At 35.4% G+C, this 18,528-nt stretch overlaps 1 long non-coding RNA gene across 9 annotated transcripts in view; it reads left to right on the top strand.

The window, feature by feature from the left end:
• LOC143686445 (uncharacterized) overlaps nucleotides 1-11,899 on the top strand; it is a 275,383-nt gene extending 263,484 nt beyond the window's left edge. For 7 of the 9 annotated variants that reach the window (XR_013177151.1, XR_013177143.1, XR_013177145.1 and 4 more), the window contains 3 exons: nucleotides 3,628-3,705; nucleotides 9,547-9,702; nucleotides 11,679-11,899. This is a non-coding gene — a long non-coding RNA (uncharacterized LOC143686445). Of the gene's footprint in view, nucleotides 1-3,627; nucleotides 3,706-9,281; nucleotides 9,295-9,546; nucleotides 9,703-11,678 lie in introns of those variants that run through there. The other 2 variants (XR_013177146.1, XR_013177149.1) reach the window with 2 other exon arrangements.
• The last annotated feature ends 6,629 nt before the right edge of the window (nucleotides 11,900-18,528 follow it).

Below are 18,528 nucleotides of genomic sequence, written 5' to 3' on the forward strand. Positions count from 1 at the left end.
AGTCTTCCCTCCTCTTCAGTTTTTTTGAAGAGTTTGATCAGGATTGGTACTGATTCTTTCTTGAATGCTTGGTATAATTCACATGTGAAGTCATCTGGTCCTGGACTTTTCTTTTCAGGAAGCTTCCTGATGACTGATTCAATCTCTTTACTTGTGATTGGTTTATTGAGGTCATCTGTTTCTTTCAAGTCAATGTTGATTGTTCATGCCTTTCTAGAAAGTTGTCCATTTCATCTACATTGTCTTGTTTATTAGCATATAGTTACTTATAGTATCTTCTCATTACCTTCTTTATTTCTGCAGGTTCAGTGGTTATGTCTCCTCTTCCATTTCTGATTTTATTTATTTGCATCCTCTCTTTTTCTTTCTGTCAACCTAGCTAGGGGTCCATCAATTTTATTGATTTTCTCAAAGAATCAACTTCTGCTTTTGCTGATTTTCTCAGTTAATCTTAGTTATTTCTTTCCTTTTTTTGCTTTGGGGTTAGTTTGCTGTTTTTTCTCTAGTTCTTCCAAAAAACAGTTAATTCCTTGATTTTTGCTCCTTCATTTTTGATCTATGCATTTAAAGCAACACATTTCCTTCTTAGCATTGCCTTTGCTGCATGCCATAAATTTTGTTATGTTGTGTTTTTGTCTTCATTTGCCTCAAGATATTTATTGATTTCTCTTGTAATTTCTTCCTTGACCCACTGTTGTTTAAGAGTGTGTTGTTTAGCCTACATATATTTGTGAATTTTCTGGCCCTCTGCCAGTTATTGATTTCCAACTTCATTTTTTTATGATCTGAGAAAGTGTTTTCTATGATTTCAATTTTTGAAAATTTATTGAGACTTGCTTTGTGACCCAGCATATGTTCTATCTTTGAGAATGATCCATGAGCATTTGAGGAAAAGATGTATCCTGCTTTTGTGAGGTGTAGTGTTCTATAAATATCTGTTAAGTCTAGTTCATTTATTGTATTGTTCAAATTCTCTGTTTCTTTATTGATCCTCTGTCTAGATGTTGTGTCCATTGATAAGAATGAGGAATTAAAGTCTCCAGCTACTATGGTAGAGGTGTCTATTTTTCCCTTCGGTGTGTTCAGTGTTTACCTCATGTATTTTGAAGCATTCTGGCTCAGTGCATAAATATTTATGATTGTTATGTCTTCTTGTTTAATTTTTCCTTTTATTAATGCATGGTATCCTTCTTTGTCTCTTTTAATTGTTTTACATTTGAAGTTTATCTTTTGGATATTAGTATAGCTACTCCTGCACTTTTCTGATTGTTGTGTGCATGAAATTTTTTCCCAGCCTTTCACTTTCAGCCTTTTTTGGTCCTTGGGTCTAAAATGAGTCTACTGTAGACAGCATATGGATGGGTATTGTTTTTTAATCCATTCTGCTAGTCTATGTTTTTTGATTGGAGAGTTTAATCCATTAATATTTAGTGTTATTACTGTAAAGGCAGTACTTCTACCATTTTGCCTTTTGAATTTTATGTCATATCTAGTTTTATTTTCTTTCTATTTTTGCCTTTACTGATAGTCTTCATTTCTACACTCTTCTCCACACCTCTCTCTCTTGCCTTTTCCTATCTGCCTGTAGTGCTCCCTTTAGTATTTCTTGCAGAGCCAATCTCTTGGTCTCAAATTCTCTATGATTGTTTGCCTGAAAATGTTTTAATCTCCTCATTTGTGAAGGAGAATTTTGCTGGAAATAGAACTCTTGGTTGGCAGTTTTTCTCCTTTTGAATCTTAAATATATCATAGTACTGCCTTTTTTCTTCCATGGTTTCTGCTGAGAAATCCACACACAGTCTTATTGGGCTTCGCTTGTATGTGATGGATTGCTTTTCTCTTGCTGCTTTCAAAATTCTTTGTCTTTGACAACTGACAGTCTGATTACTACATGTCTTAGACTAGATCTATTTAGATCTATTCTGTTTGTGGTATGCTGCACTTCTTGGATCTGCAATTTTATGTCTTTCATAAGAGATGGGAAATTTTCAGTGATTATTTCCTCCATTACTCTTTCTCCTCCTTTTCCTTTAGGGAACTTTTACCATTGAAGGGCTGTGGTTCCTCTGCAGTACATTCTGTCTTCTTTCCTGTCACAGCTTCTCATTTCTACTTGACTCATTGATACTGTTGCATATATGGAATTTTGTTTAGGCAAAAGTTTGAAACTGAAGATAAGTTAGCTGATCATCAATTACAAATATAAAAATAAAGAATGATATAACTTGTTATTAGAACCTCAATATTTTTCTTCCTCTCCTAAATAATAGTGAATGCAAAGATAAAAATAATAGGTAATGATTATAGACCAAGTTAAATATTCTAGGCCTGCACATATGCATTCACACACACACATATTTTAGACAGAAGAGACCACTGGAATCTTGGTCAATCAGTATTTTCTTTTACCAATAGTCTTTTGTCAACCTGAGTCTAGTCATTTTAGGACATTTGTTGCATAAAACAATGCCTGGCAAACAGTAAGTGCTCAATGTAAATTTATGAAATGAATGCTTGCATGCATAAATGAGTGATTGAATGAATGAATGACTTGCTAATGAGTGGTGGTATTTCTCAGCAAGAGACTTGCACTTTTTTTAGCTGACATTAATCCGTTTTAATAATGAAGGGAAATATTTTGCAGTGATGGGGCAAAATGGAATAAAACAATTTGTTATGCAACAGTGTGGACATGTTAAAATGGTAAAACTTAAGGAAATTGTATTAAACTTCTGTACTGGCATTTTGTTATAGCAGAATACATGATTTCATTGTGCACTAGAAGACCTCCACAAAATAACCTCATTTTACCTTAAATTACTTTATAAGGAAAAACATATTTCGTTTCACCATTTGAGATCAAAGTATTAAAATGTATATGCATGTGTGAGGAATGTGCAAAAATGTCCTTGATAAATGAGAATGCTGTATATATAGGTTTCTTGTTTTGTGGGAAAGAGGCTGCTTTTGAAGTTAGGAAGATACAGCACTGAATGGTGATAAAGAGAAATGGGAATGCATTGTAGATTAACACAACTATTATGCTAGGAATAAGAAAGACAGCACTTCAGTTCTGTGTGGCTCTGGGTTTTATAGGGACATGGGCAGCTCTAAAGTATGTGCACCTTGAGCTGTCAAGCCCAAATAAGAATAGTGCATATTAAGAGAGTACCAAGTTCCCTAAGTGACACTTCTTTTTCTTTTTTTCCCAGCAAATATGGAGTACACTTTTCTCCACAATAGCTTCTTTACTTTGGTTTTCAGTTTTAAAACAAAGGTCCTCTGTTTGACTTTTGGCTCATGGTTTTAGCCTCTATTTGGGATGGCTGGGAGGCTTGACTCCTTTCAAGTTGCATCCTTAAGTTTAAAATAGATTTTAAAGCCAGATGAAGCCAATAGCAGCTTCTCAATTTTGACGACATACGATGTTGGCAATCTCACACACAAACACACACACAGACACATACATTCCCTCTCTCTCCTCCCTTCCTCCCTGCCTCTCCCTCTCCTTCTCATTCCCTTACTATAAATCTATAGAATTCACATGAAATTTCACTGAAGAAAGCCTACAGATCAAGACAGGCGTATAGTTCTAATTTTCCCTTTTTCTTTCCAAATATCCTTAAGCTACCTGTCTTTTGACTCTTAAGAAGAGAAATTCAGATGCATATATGCCATCACATAGGAAGATGGAGCTTCTGAGAGGTAGGTTTCCCATACGCATGGGGTAGCTAAAGAGATTGATTCCCAGCCCGGGGCCCTTGCATGAGGGCTGCATGGTACAATTATTTCTTTTAATAGTCCCTGCAGCTGTTGCTTCTAGGGAACTATACGTTACTGATTTTTAAATAGTATAATTGTTTCTTTAAAAAAGATGTTTCCTTAAAAAGAATGTCTGGCTGATTTGCCAAAGCTCTGATAGAAAATTTCCAAATTTCCATATCTGGACACAAAATTCTAGGGTAAGTTGTAGAAGTTCACTGTGTGCAGGATCATGATCCGGTTTTTCCATGTGCTTCACACACTACCGCTGTGATTTTTGTTGCATTTATTTTCATAGCCTAAATGTGATTAGTCAGGTAAATGCACCGAGTTTGTAACTTTCTGAATATTTAAGTTTTATGTGTAATGGGGCCCTAATGCGGACAGCATCATTAGAAGAGAAAATGATCCACAAATGTTTTATTGAATTAAAAGAAGTACTCAGTTTTAGAATTTCTTCCAGATTCAAGCACTTTCAGGGCATTGCCTAATCCCAGGGTTTTTTTGTTTTATTTTATCTTGTCTTATTTTCAGAAATAAATAGTCCAAGGGAATAAGTTTTTTAGTGCTTCTGCTTAGCCACTGTTTAAAAATAGTTGATGACAAAAAGAAATATGTTTCACAATCGATGTGATTCGGCCCCTACCTTCTATTTCACCTGACGAAAAGTAGAAAGCCAGGTTGGTTCTCCTCCTCACAGTCAAATGAGAATTGCTGAGCCCACGATCAGAAACATCTGAGGTCTTTTCCAGGCCATGGGCAGCCTGGCCGTACACCAGCTGTTTAATTAGAAAGAACCAGCTCTGATGACTGAAGGGCTACATGGAGAAAGAATACGGTAACTTTTTGCTTCTGATAAAGAAGACAAAATCTAATCAGTGCCCTCATTTCAGCCACACCTAAAAATGGTGAAGCTGTTTGTGAAGGTTTCTTCCCAAGGACACAGGGGATGATAATAATCACAGTGGGTTTGCTTTTCCTCTTAGTAACATTTGAAGGGAAAAGGTTTTCTTTACCCCTCATTTTCCTTGTTTGGATTCTCACAAAAAACACCATGAGGACCCTTAGTGAAATTGAGAATTGACTCATTAAAGCTATAGGACTTGGATACCTAACTGACAGAGCAACTTTCATGCCTGACTTTGAGTGACTGTGGGATAAAACTTAAAATAGCGATATTTTTCACCTGAAAGAATACCAGACTCCTATAAGAAAACTGAGGCATGGAGTTTGGTATGCACCTGAGGTTGGGTAGATAATTTTTATCAGTGCTGGATAATTTTCTGAATCTGTTGCCAGAATGATATTTGGAAGATATAAAACATACTGTTATTCCACTACTTAAAAAAAATCACATGGGTGTCCATTGAAGTTAGAGTAAAATCCATACTCCTTACCCGGCTTGACTACACTTTTTACCTTGCTCATTTCTCTTCACTGTTAGTGAAGACACAATGGTGTCTTTGCTGCTGCAGTGAACTTGAATCATGTATTACCTCTTCTGGGAACATGGTTCCCGGATTCTTCATTCGTGGCTGGATCCTTGACACCCTCTGGGCCTCAGCATGTATTTTACTTTTCTTCAGAGGACCTCCCAGCTAGATCTCCTATCCTCTCTTTCTCTCTTACAGCATCCTTACTTTCCTTTCACAGCTCTAATTACACATTGTATTTATTCATTCTACTAATTTTTGGTCTTCCTGTATAGCCCGTCATTTTCATGAGGGCAGGAAATAGGACCAACAGGTTAACTGCTCTATACCCAATAATTAGCATGGAAGCTAATAAGTATTTATCAGCTAAATGAACATTTTAATAGTCTTCCCCAAGGGTGTTACAAACACGCATCCACACACATACAAAACAAACAAACAACAAGGCGAGGACTTAATTCTCATTAGCTTGTTGCTTATTCCTCTTGGGACTTCATGCCTAATTATATTGGTTCATCGCTAATAGCACAGCTATCATAAAGAATCAAAATTTTCCTTGTAGCAGTGAGAATATGTCTCTAATCTTTTATAACAGTATAACAGTCGACCTTGGAGGTTTTTTCATATTAGTGTTTTAAGTTTTAAATAAAAATGTTCTCATTATATCATCTGAACCACTAGTACAGTTAGTATGACTTTTGCATTGCTGCCAGGGAAGAAAAAATTCATAATAATGTCCAGGAAATTCTACCAGAGCAATAAAGAGGGCTTCATGTAGAAGGAAATATTTGAAGCAGGACTTAAAATATGAAAATAAATTGGATTATTGAAAATGGGTTTTAGCGAGTCACAGAAATCGTTCATCTTTCTTAATAAATCAAACTGAGACCACTCAGGATGGAAAATGGGAAAAACTCCATTTGGACAAAGCAATAACTAGACAATAAAGTGCTGGCTTGAGTTAAGTTTCATTTTCCTTTTGGGAATAATTCACATGTTAGACCTCATTGTCTCTTTACTAACTTCTAGAGGACAAATCTCAACCCTCATGGAGCTTAATTTCTAGTGGAGGAAAAGGTATAAACAAATTATCTAGAATATAAAGTAGGTATAGGATTAAAAGAGCTATGGGAAAAGTAGGAAAGAGTAGGAAAGAGAGAGAGGAATTATATTTTGTGGGGTGACATTTCAATTAGGGTGGTCAGAGGAAGCCTAGATGAAAAGGTGAAATTTGAATAAAACTTGGAGAAGGTGTTACTTCTCCACATATTCTCAAATGTTAATTATTTTCTGTTGGGCTTACTACTGTAACTTCAGGAGCTAGAACAATTTCTAGCACATGATTGGCACTCAATAATATTTTTTGAATGTACATGGGGATAGTATAATTTGAATTTGTAGAGTACTGAGTACAGTATAACAAAATCAAAAGAAAAAGAGACTGGAAAATTGCTTGGGTGGAGGTTGTGAATGGATTTATATTTTCTGTAAAGAAAGAAGGAAAAATTAATCCTGGAGGCAATAAGAAATCAGTGAATACTTTCAGTACTGTATTTTCTGACTTATGGATGGATGTCATCAAATCTTATTTTTTGGAGAGGAAATAACAAAAGTGGTGAAGTGAAGTGAGATATTTTCATATAGCCCAATTAGAAAGGAAACTGACAGCAAATCCACAGATATAGGAGATTGGTGGCAGAATTGATAGAGAAATTATGAGGTTTTGAATATGCTTTTTGTGAGGTACTGATAAGATTTTCTCACAAATACAATGGATGCAAAGAATAGAGAGAAGATACTAATTTTCTAAGTTTCTATGGAAATTTCAATCACTTACACAATGGATTAAAGAGTATGAGCAATTTGACTTGGGAAGAGAAAAATGTTGAGTTTAATTTTATACATACTGAGTATGATGTGCTTTGATTTACAAGCTATTTGGCTTATAATACGTATATTAAATAAAATACTATAATCACAAATGGAGCAGCAATTATCATATATTTGGGAGTGAAAGTAACACTTGAGTAAATCATGAGAGTTGAGGTGGCTTTGTCTGGTGATAAGACTAAAGGAAAGTTTATTCTAGGCAGGGAGAAAAATCATAAATCCATAAGACACTGAAAATATATGGAATGGGTATAATTATATCCCTAGCATCTATACTTATGTGGGGAATTAAAACAACAAAACAAACAAGCTTCCATTGTAGGTAGAGGTGGGGAAGAGGGATTATTTATACTGACATCCTTCCAGGTAGTTTACAGACTATATTCAAAATGCTTCAGGGAAGATTTGTCCTTATAAAACATCAGCGCTTTTCGGAAAGCTGTGTAAGACTTTGCTGGGTTTTACTATTATGAAAACAGGTCATCACTATGGTCGCTTAAGTGTGTGAACAGTATGTTGTTTATGAAGGAATGTATGTGATATTGCCTGTCACTTCTCATTACCTTTTGATCAACGCGATAATAGGAATGGCACTGCCAGAAGCAATTGACTTTGACATTGTGCATGCATTTAACGGAGTTCAGTTATGGCTATGAGTTTTGTATGATAGCCACTTGACTTTTACTATAATCAATTACTCTAACTTTTGGAAACAGTTAAATTGAGTGACCTCTAGGACTACATGCTTGAAATAACATTTTAATAAATCTATATAATATTTAGGCCCACTGGTAAATCCCAACTTCAGCTCAGGGAAATAGCACTTAAACGAACTTGGCAAATAGCCCACCTGAGACAATGACCAATGTCTTTACAAAAGATGATATATGCTTATGCTCCAGTGGGTCAGGCAGTTCTCAAGAAATCTAAAAATATCTAAAAGCATGTTTTATTCTTCTATTGCTTTTGTTAGATATTTATTTATCACTGTTGATTCTAGCTCAAACTCTGTGCATACATGTATAAGTATGTATTACTGTATTAAATTTAGGAAGTAAAATTTTGGTTATTGCTATAGTTTCTTTGAAAGGTTCAAATTTGGGTTAGGTACTATATATAAAAGCTGATTTTGTGTTAACAGAACAATTGATCAAGTATTCAAATAATGTACACTGCAGTCTTCCTTAGTTTTATATGTATGTGTAGAACTGAAGAACTGAAACATTTATTTGGAAGTTATATTTTTCAAGCTATAAAAATACCTTTAGGGTGCATGAGTAGTTCAGTGATAGAATGCTCGCCTTTGTGACCTGGGTTTGATTCCCAGACCATGTACCTAAAAAAAAAAAAAAAAGAACTTTAATATAGGAGACCATATGAAAAATTACAATTTATATCGAAGAACAGAAAGGCTTTATGACATGGAAAGAAAGAAGTTGGAATGAAGTTACATGGATATACACACACAAATTTGGAGCAAATTGATCAACTATTTTCTCTATTTAAAGTGACTGTCTTAACAAGCCTATGACACCGGTTTTAAGTGCCAACTTTTAATTACCAGTAATTGATTTGTTAAGCACAGAGTTCTAGCTTTGGGCACATGCTACATATTTTTCACAATATGAGTTTCCTGCCTCCATTGTGCAATGTGTTTTTCTTCCCAAATATTGAGCTCCAAATATTAATATTCAACATAATCTATAATAACGTTTCTCCACAAGAAGTCTTATTAGTGGAAAGCCATAGGTAAACTTTCTCTATAATGCCCTCACTTTTCAAATATGTTAATGTACTCAAACCCCAATAACTAGATCTACAAAAAGTTTTCCTGTTAAAGAGTTATAAGCTTAAAACAATGTTAACTCATTCTTGCACAGCTTAGATGAGTTTAGTGCATACAGAGTGTTCAGCACAGGGGCAGCCGAGCACATTGGAAGATATCACTAAGTGTTATTTAATAACAGTCCTAGTACCATCAAGCCACCAGCACCACCACCAGGACCATCACTGCATTATTGTTACTTGATTTGGTGTCCCAGAGAACAGAGATCTTAATTCTCAAATTGGGGTGAATATAGAGTTTAATCTGAGAGTACTATAAGAAGAGACAAAAGTCTTTACTACTGTTTCAAAGTTCATCACTTGCTGTACTTTTATAGTATTTCCTCCCTTAGTTCTGTTTCCTTTTACTAGTGACTACTCATCTTATCTAAATATTCATTTATTCATCCCTGCCATCTACCATTCTAATTATATTAATCTACTTTAAAATGTCATTAGACACATGTTGAAACTTCTGTATATAACTGAGTATTCATTTTTGGCATATTCATTCCCAGTAAATCTAGTTTCTATTTGCCCAATGAAGCCTTTTAATCCTGAGTAACCAAAAGCAGAAGTACAAATATTTATTAGTTTTTATTGTATTTATTAGTATTTATTTTATTTTATTTCCCAGCTGAAGTATTAATTGGAGAGAGGGAGGATTGTCTCTGGAAGCAGCCAAATTCATTACACCAGTACTGAGAGGAATTCAACTGAAGTAAACCATTATCTTTATTTTCACTTGGCCACTGCAGATGTGTGTGACCTCAAATATTGGTATCACATTAAGGTAAATAATACGACAGGAGAAAATGCCAAGCTGAAGTCAAGCTATGTTTTACATTTTCTATTAGTAGAGATTTTTAAAATTCCATTTAATGGAGAGACTTTTAGCATTACAGTTCTGGCCACAGTGTAGGATAAAAATAGTCACTGTTTCTTAACTGTGTCAGCTCAGCAAAAGTATGATGACATGAAGACATACTGTTGTAAGAGACTGCATTTCTGAAATAGAGGTCTATTTGGAATATTAACTTATTTTCATTGACTTTCATAGGTGGTTCTTAGGAAACTAGTCACATTCTCATTTATAATGACAAATGATGAGCTGATTAAAAATTTGGAAGCCTGAACAACAATTTTCTTCTCATCCCACAGACAGAATTTTCTTCCCCAAGAAAGGCAAGATAAAATGGGGAGAAAGAGATTGTCTCATCATCGAAAAAAAGAAATAGGAAGTTGTACAAAATAGGGCAGAAAACATTATTTAGATCCATATCTAGACCCTTAACACATTTTCTAAGCCATCCAATTTGGACTAGGCATAAAATATACAAGGAATCATCTGTTATTCTTCTTCTAGAAATATTAAATACAGGAGATATTGTCAATTAAAAATTTTAACGTGAATTTTCTTGACCTTATATATTAATGTCAAAATGAAAATACTTAAGAGGGTTATGCCCAGGCTTTGCATTCAAGCTTCTCTGTAACTCAAGCAGTTTTAAATCTTACATAATCAACTTCAAGATCATTTTTAGAGTAATGTGCTATTATGGAAACAATGAAAGAAAAGTAGTGTCAAATTTTGTCCTTTTGTTTCTCCTTTATAACACAACTAAAAGTTGGTCAAGTTTCTCTTTTCTGGTAACTATCACCTGAATATTTTAAAGTTTGTAATTATAGGATCAAAACAAACTAGCTAATGTAATTTGTTTTTCTCTATTTCAACCAAAATGTTTTCTCAGTAATAAAATATTTCTTCTTATAACACTCATTGTAGTATTTATAAATGAGGCTACCTTGAATTAAAGTAATTCATTACTACATTATCCATATATTGAAATACCTCAAATTCTGACCAGCTGGGATAAAACCTAAGTAGCTTCTGGGTTGTGTAAAATCATGCATGAAGACCAATGCAACTATAAGATATTAACTCATTAAAATGCTCAAATTACTCACCCCAGGTGGTTTAATAATAAAAAAATGGGTCATTTTTTAACTTTCAGCCTTCAATGTGTGTAATAAATATTGAGTAGAAACATAAAAATTTTTATTATTTTAATCTTCCAAATTTAATCAGGCACAGAAAAGATACTTAGTAACCGTGATGATGTGCATAATTAGTTGACCATTGTGATCTTTAAGACAATCAAAAACCATTCAAATCAATTAACTCGGGAATTTAGAGAAAAAATAGCAGACTTTGATTTGGACATCTCTGTGATCAAACCAGTTAAGATTACAGAATCAGACCAGAAGTATTCATTAATTATTATTTTTCTGTGTGAAATATCTGCATGGAGATCAAGTGATCAATATCCTTTTTGCACTATGGGCTTTTATAAATGACTCAAAACACCTAGCCAAGTTAATCAAAACAATAAAAGTTTAGTCATTTAAGTGATTGGTCTGTATGATGTGCTAAATTAATTTAGAGAGCTTAATGGAGAGTGTTGTTAGGCTGACTACATGAATAGTAAAATTTGCTTTTCTATTCCCATAATTAAATCAATTTGGTTTTAACATCAACCATATGGTTTGTATCAGAAAACATGGTGCTCCATTGTTATCCACATGTTTCTGTATGGAATGGTATAACGGAAGAAATGTGCCTATCTTCAAAATGCTTTAAAGTGATTTACTTGAGATTTAAGATGGGGGTGAAATTGACTCCGTGAGAAAATTGACTTGGGGGATACATAATACATAATTTTCTATTTAATGTTTGGTTGTTGTTTTTGTTGTTCATTTAATTTAAAGACTACAGGAAATGTGTGGGAAGCCATATATTTCAGACGTCTCCGGAACTGCTTTGCAAGTCTAACCTCGGTGCTTGAATGACGACTTTGCATGCTGTGAAATTGTTCAGGAAAAGAAAAATACACAACCTCAACACTGTGACAGGCAATCATCAAGAGAGCAATCCTTGCTAAATGAGTCTTGTACAAACTGTCAGCATATTTCTAAGCAAAAAACTTCATTTCTGAAACTGTTTCAAATTACTTACACTGGGGATTTTAAATTTGGGTCCTCGTTGAGGGCAGGCATGATACAGTGGGTAATTGAGCCCGCAATGGATGAGAAAAAAATAGCTTGTTACTCACAGGTTGCAGAGAGAAAGGAGTCAAGGGGAAGTGTGATGTGTTCGGTTGGTTCCACCAGCAGGTGGAGAGCACACAAGCAGGGTGAGAAGGACCCATGCGTAGAGACTTTATTGTGTTCTGGGGTTGGAGGTTAGAGTTCCCTCGGGGGTTAAAGATTGGTTAGTTTAAAGCAAATGCATGGCAAAAGGGAAAGAGATTGGGTGTTCAAGAGCAGTGGCGGGGTGGACTTATCTCTGGGAGGCTGTTGTGGGTTCTGGTTGAGGCATGTGGGTGGTGGCCTCACATGTGGGTCTGAACTCTGAGGAGTTTAGGCCCCAGGGATGGAAAACTGTCCATTAACTAAGCCAAAACAGCGTTGAGGCAAGTGGATTAGCTGAGGCAACACACACAGAAAAGTTTTGATATCTTTAATAATAGCGCAGGTTGAGTTTAAATATTTTACCCTTTATGGGTCTTATTCTCATGTGCTTTTGCAAACAGTTTGCATGTACCTCATAACAAAATTAATAGGCTGTGACTGATCAAGAAACGAAATCTATAATCAGTTCAAGGTGAATTCAGAAGTACATATATCCCACAACGTGCATTCTCTTTCTTTGCGTTCAGCCAAAAAAATAATTAAAATAAGTTACTAAAAGATAAAAGTTTTGCAGTTTCATGAATTGAATTTGTGACCAAATAATTTTGCTAGTGTTATACCACAGTGGTTCTTGACATGTTGTGAGTTACCAAACTGTATTAAATGTTACTTTGTTTTCAAGTGACAGCACCTAAATCAGATTCAGTGAAACAAAAATTAAATTTCTTGCCTCATATAATTGGAAATTAGGTGATGAAACAATTCTCAGGTACAACTGGGTCCAGAGACTTGGATCACTCTCCTTTTTCTGCCTTGTGGGGCCAAACCTCACTCCCTCCTCTGAAGACTGGGCTGTCTTCACATGCAGGGGAGTTGGACACCAACAGCTGCTGCTTCTCAACCATTCACTTCCATAGCTTTGTCAAGATTGAAGGAAGTTGGGATTTAAAACAATCATTTTTGATGTGCAGTAAAACATAATTGGTATCTCTTTCTGTGTGAGTGGACCTTTAAGTTTTTCTGGGAAGAGTTTCTATGATTTTCATATTTTCAAAGTGTTGCATGGTTTATCCTTATAAAAAACTCTTCCAACCTTCATTGGGTGACTGTCCTACTCTAATCATATGATTTTGATCAAACTTCCCATTGGACTACTGTCAATTCCTGACCAAAGCTCCATACAATCTTAGTACCCAATTTTCTGGACACAGTGATTGGTTCAGGATAAGGCAAATAATCCAAAAAAATTACAGGACTTTGGGTGTTTTATTTGCAGATAAAAGAGCTGGTGGTAAAAGGGCAAGGAGTCTTAAACCTGAGTACTCGGTTTGTGCTAATACTGTGCTATGTTGATTCTGTCTGCAAACAGCTGCCTAACATTGATTTGCATAATGTCTTCATTTGCTTGGCTACATCAGCAGTCACAAGGTAATTAATTCAATTACTCCAAACGAACAAATACATAGTGAGGCTCTAGTGTGTGAGGATCCAGTGTGTTCTGAATGCTACAGACATAAAAATGAGTAAGATATAGTCACTTTCTTTGGAGGCACACACATTTTTACTTGGTGTACATGATATTTATCACTGTAAGGGCCTTGAATAATGCAGTGTTCATCAACCCTAGCGAGCTCAAAGTACCCCCTTGTATAAAACAGACATTTCATAATACCCTCTTTAACTTCGTGCATTGAAATCTAGGTATAATATCACCTCTAACACATACAATTTCAAAAATTTAGTATATATGGTGCCTTAATTCTAAATAAGTAAAACATAAAAAAATGAAATAAATGCTACTAGATAACCATCATAGATTCAGAAAATTCCTTTTATAGGCGATGCTGCCTCCCAGGTTTTAGATTCCAAAAGACTGAGAAGGTTTAATTGTGAGTAAAATTTTGTTTGTTTTGTTTTAGTTTTCTATGCACTTTGGCCAAAGACTTAACGTATTTCGCCAAACATCCAGTTCAAGTATATAAGAGAACAGACCTGACATGAAAAGTGCTTCTCCAAACTTTCTCAGTACTTCAATTTTTTTTTTTTTACGTTTCTGTACATGAAGCTTTTAACTTAACCACTTTTACTATACATTTTTTTTCCTAGTGGAGAAAAGAATGTTATCAATATAATACAGTTGTTCTAGGTGCCTCCTTTGACAGCTGTAATGGGCCACTTTATGGGGCCCCTTTCAATCTTACATTGATTCTTGCATTTACTCTACAGGTACTTATTTGATAACATTTAATTTTAAAGTACCCACTTTGGTAGAATTTTATTTGGGCTTGTTCTTTAAAATGTAAGCAGTGCTATAAAGTAGGGAGTTAATAATTCTGCCTCCTATGTTCTCTAATCCAAAAATTATGGGGAACTTGGAACTTGATTTATAACAACCATCAGAAAATCAAACATGACTGAAAATATTACAAAGCAGAGAATAAATAGCAGTATTGACCACTGCATTGAAATTCGCAGCATGATGAAATTTCATTGCCATGTGTAAATAAGCCCAGACCCTTCTTCAAGTTAAAGCATTAGCAAACAGTTGGCAATGAACATGAGTACTCACTATAAATAATTACAGCACCCTAAAGAACATGCTGTGTAAGCAAGAAGATTTGGCCATGGCAATTTGGTGCTCAAGTAAAAAACAATGATTCTGCTGCCTTATATTCCTGAACCACTTTAAAACCTTCCGTGATGTTACAACAATGCTGTTCAGAGAATGATGGTTATTTGCCTAGAACACTATTTTCTATCCAGGTAAGGCATTATTTTTGATGATGTAAATAATAATGCAGTGGGTTGCCATGAGTGACACTCAAGGCAATTTTTTTTTCTAGATCAAGGATGTATAGACATTAACTAGTTGAAACTAGTGTGAAATACTTTTGTTTTAAGAACCACAACCGAGGTTTTAATATCTGAAAAGCTTGAGATTTGGATTCCCATCTGGATAAAGTTTATTTTGGAGAAATGCTTTGAGAAGCTAGCTACATAAATGTAAGGAAGTAGCCTACCCATTATTCTGGAGAATATTGAAGTAATCCAGAAGCAAATATTTTATGCTGAGATGCTAATTGTTTTGTTAGGCAAGGTGAATTAGTTTATTTGAATCTTGTTGACCCCTTAGTACTTTATATATCTGTTTATCTATCATCTGTCTATATACAGCTATCTACCTATCATCTAAATATATATAATTTTGATGGTAATGTGGATGGTGGGGGAAGGAGAGGGAAATTTCCTCTGAAAGACAAGAGGACAAGGTCACTTTACGATGTTGAAGGCCTAGAATTTTCCCAGCAGGAAGGATATTTCACACTGGTAAGTGTTTCTGAGAAGGGCATGGTTCAAAGGCAACAAATGAGAACAAATTATTTGGATTAAATTGTAGAGGAAGAGAATTTGTCTTTCTTTCTCATGGTATTTGCCACTATCAAATAGCACTCCTGTCAGTGGGGGTTCTCTGTGGGAGGACATTACCTCCTAGCGGGCATTTGGAAATCAATGGAGGGTAACTTCTCAGTTGCTATTCAATATAACTAGCACAGGAATGAGAAGAAAGGACCAGGGATACCGGCCTTTCTGTGATGAATACAGTACTAAACAGATGGTCACTGAAGTAAAAACACTGCTAAAAGTATCTGAGTTTGGAAGCTAACTCCATTTTACATATAAACCAGAGTGTTTTATGATAACAGTTTACTATTACACTTGTTTTCCTGGAGCGTCGCTATTGTGAAGATTGACAGATAATTGGACTTTTATTTGTACGTTGGTTGTTCATCGATGGCCACACTGCTATGGCGTGCTACTTGAGATGCCAGCTGTGTGTGCATTTGTAGCTTCTTACTGCATTCATTGTGTTTCCACTGATGGGCATCTGACTTTCTCATTAAACTTATAGTGTAGTTAAACTTGAGTGTTGACATACTGAAATTCATGCGGCTTTAATTGATTTCTCTTTATTTTTTCCTTTATCTATGACTTTTGAAAAGGATTTTACCTATGTTATATTATGGATGGGTTTCAATTCAGTATGCTAAATATAAGTTATAAAATAGTTGCCATAAAATAAAGCATGTGTTCTAATAGGGTTGAGAATTATTGACAAAGGTAGCACACGAGCCAGTCAAGGAGCAGCTTTGTAAACTAACATTATGTTAAAACAGATTTGTATTATGCTGAACCTCCTCTAAAGTTTTCCAAAAGTCTCAGCTGGATCTTAGCAGTAATTAGGAACATTGTGGAAAGCAGTTGGTATGTGCTTGCAATTAGAAAACGGGTATTAAAGTTTCTTATTTGTGAAATGTGCATTGGTTAGAATATTTCAGAGATGTGCTATATCCTAGTGTGAATAGGCTATAAGAATCTAGTGAACCCTGTAACCTCTAACCTCAGAATTAGTGCTTAAGGTTCATTTGTGAATTGGTTTGGAAGGTAATTAAATCCTGTCTCTAGAATCTGAAATATTGTCACATCTGTCTTGATGAGGCTTTAGCAAAAATGTATTCAAAGCATCTATGATGCAGATAGCTTGGACTTCATTGGACTATAGAAAAAGTTGGATTAGCTGTTTTTTACTTGCTGGCTCGTAAGTGTTTTCCTAAGGAATGGTGTATGCATGGTGGAATTTAGTCAGAAACATGCCTTCAGTGCATAACTTTGATTAGAAAGAAATGAGAATAGAAAACACTAGTAAAATGAGGACAAAAGGGAAGGAAAAGGAAAAAAGATTCATTCTAGGTTAAAGTCAAATTGTATTTTTTTTAAAAGGTAGTCAGTTTACTTATATTCATTTCTTTTTTTTCAGCTTTTTTATTGTATAATACAACATATACACAAAGTAGAGAAAAAAAATGCAATAGGTTTCAAAGTACTCTTCAACAAGGAGTTACAGGACAGATCCCAGCATTTGCCATGGGCTCCCATACTGTCATCTCAGATTTTTTCCTTCTAGCTGTTCCAGAACATTAGAAACTAGAAGGAATAAATATTTTTTTATCCTCACAATTGACTTTTTTTCTTTTTTTGTGAAAAATAACATATATACAAAAAAGCAAAGTACAGTGCAGCAATTAGTTGAACAGATTTCAGAGTTTGGCATGGGTTACAATTCCACAATTTTAGGTTTTTACATCTAGCTGCTCTAAGATAGACACCAAATGAAATATCAGTATAATGCCTCAACAATCATATTCGTTTGTTCAACCTGACCTTCTGTGTATAACTCCACTATCACCTTTGATCTTTCTATCCTACTCTTTGAAGGTATTTGCCCATTCTAACTTTTTCATGTTGGAAGGGACTGTCGATAATATGGGGTAGGGAGACGGAACTAGCTGATGTTCTTGAGATACTGGCCCCTCTAGGTTTCAGGACTTATCTGGTCCTGGGACCCATTTGGAGGTTGTAGGTTTCTGGAAAGTTACCCTAGTGTATGGAACATTTGTAAAATTTCATATATTGCCGTAAGTGTTCTTTAGGATTGGCTGGAATGGTTTTGGTTAGGGTTTGCAAGTTATGATAGGCAGCAATGTCTAATTGAAGCATGCGTAAGAGTGGCCTCCAGAGTAGCCTCTTGACTCTATTCAAACTGTCTCAGCCGTTGATACCTTATTTGTTACACTTCTTTTCCCCTCTTTTGTCAGGATGGCATTGTTGATCCCACAGTGCCAGAGTTGGACTCATCCTTGGGAGTCACTTCTCATGCTTCCAGGGAGAATTTCACCCTTGGATGTTGTATTAGTTAGAGTTCTCTAGAGAAACAGAATCAACAGGGAGCATTCGCAAATATAAAATTTATAAAGTGTCTCATGTGACTGCGGGAAGGCAGAGTCCAAAATCTGCAGGGCAGTCTGTAAAGCTGACAATTCCAGTGGAGGGTCTGGACGAACTCCACAGGAGAGTCTCACCAGCTGAAGCAGGAAGAGCCTATCTCTTCTGAATCCTCCTTAAAAGGCTTCCAGTGATCAGATTAAGCATTACTCATTGCAGAAGGCATTCCACTTTGGCTGATCACAAACGGAATCAGCTGTGGATGCATCTTACGTGATCATGATTTAATTCTGTGAAATGTCCTCATCACAACAGACAGGGCAGCACTTGCCCAACCAGACAAACAGGTACCACCACTTGGCCAAGTTGACACATGAACCTGACCATGACAGATGTCATGCCCTATGTAAGGGAGAGGGCCATGATTTCACTTGTAGAGTTGGGCTAAGAGAGAGTGAGGCCAACTTATATCCATTTCTATTTTCACATATGAAGATTTGCCATGAATTGATACTGTTATCCTATTTGTCTTTTTGATGGAGTTGGCAATTTTTGAAACACTGATTTTTACAATTTCCTGTTTTCCTCAGAAAAAATTAAACAGAGGCATAATTAGCACTACATTTCTCCATAGCTAATCAAACTT

This window comes from Tamandua tetradactyla, chromosome 6 (assembly GCF_023851605.1).
Source record: "Tamandua tetradactyla isolate mTamTet1 chromosome 6, mTamTet1.pri, whole genome shotgun sequence".
Lineage (NCBI taxonomy): Eukaryota > Metazoa > Chordata > Mammalia > Pilosa > Myrmecophagidae > Tamandua > Tamandua tetradactyla.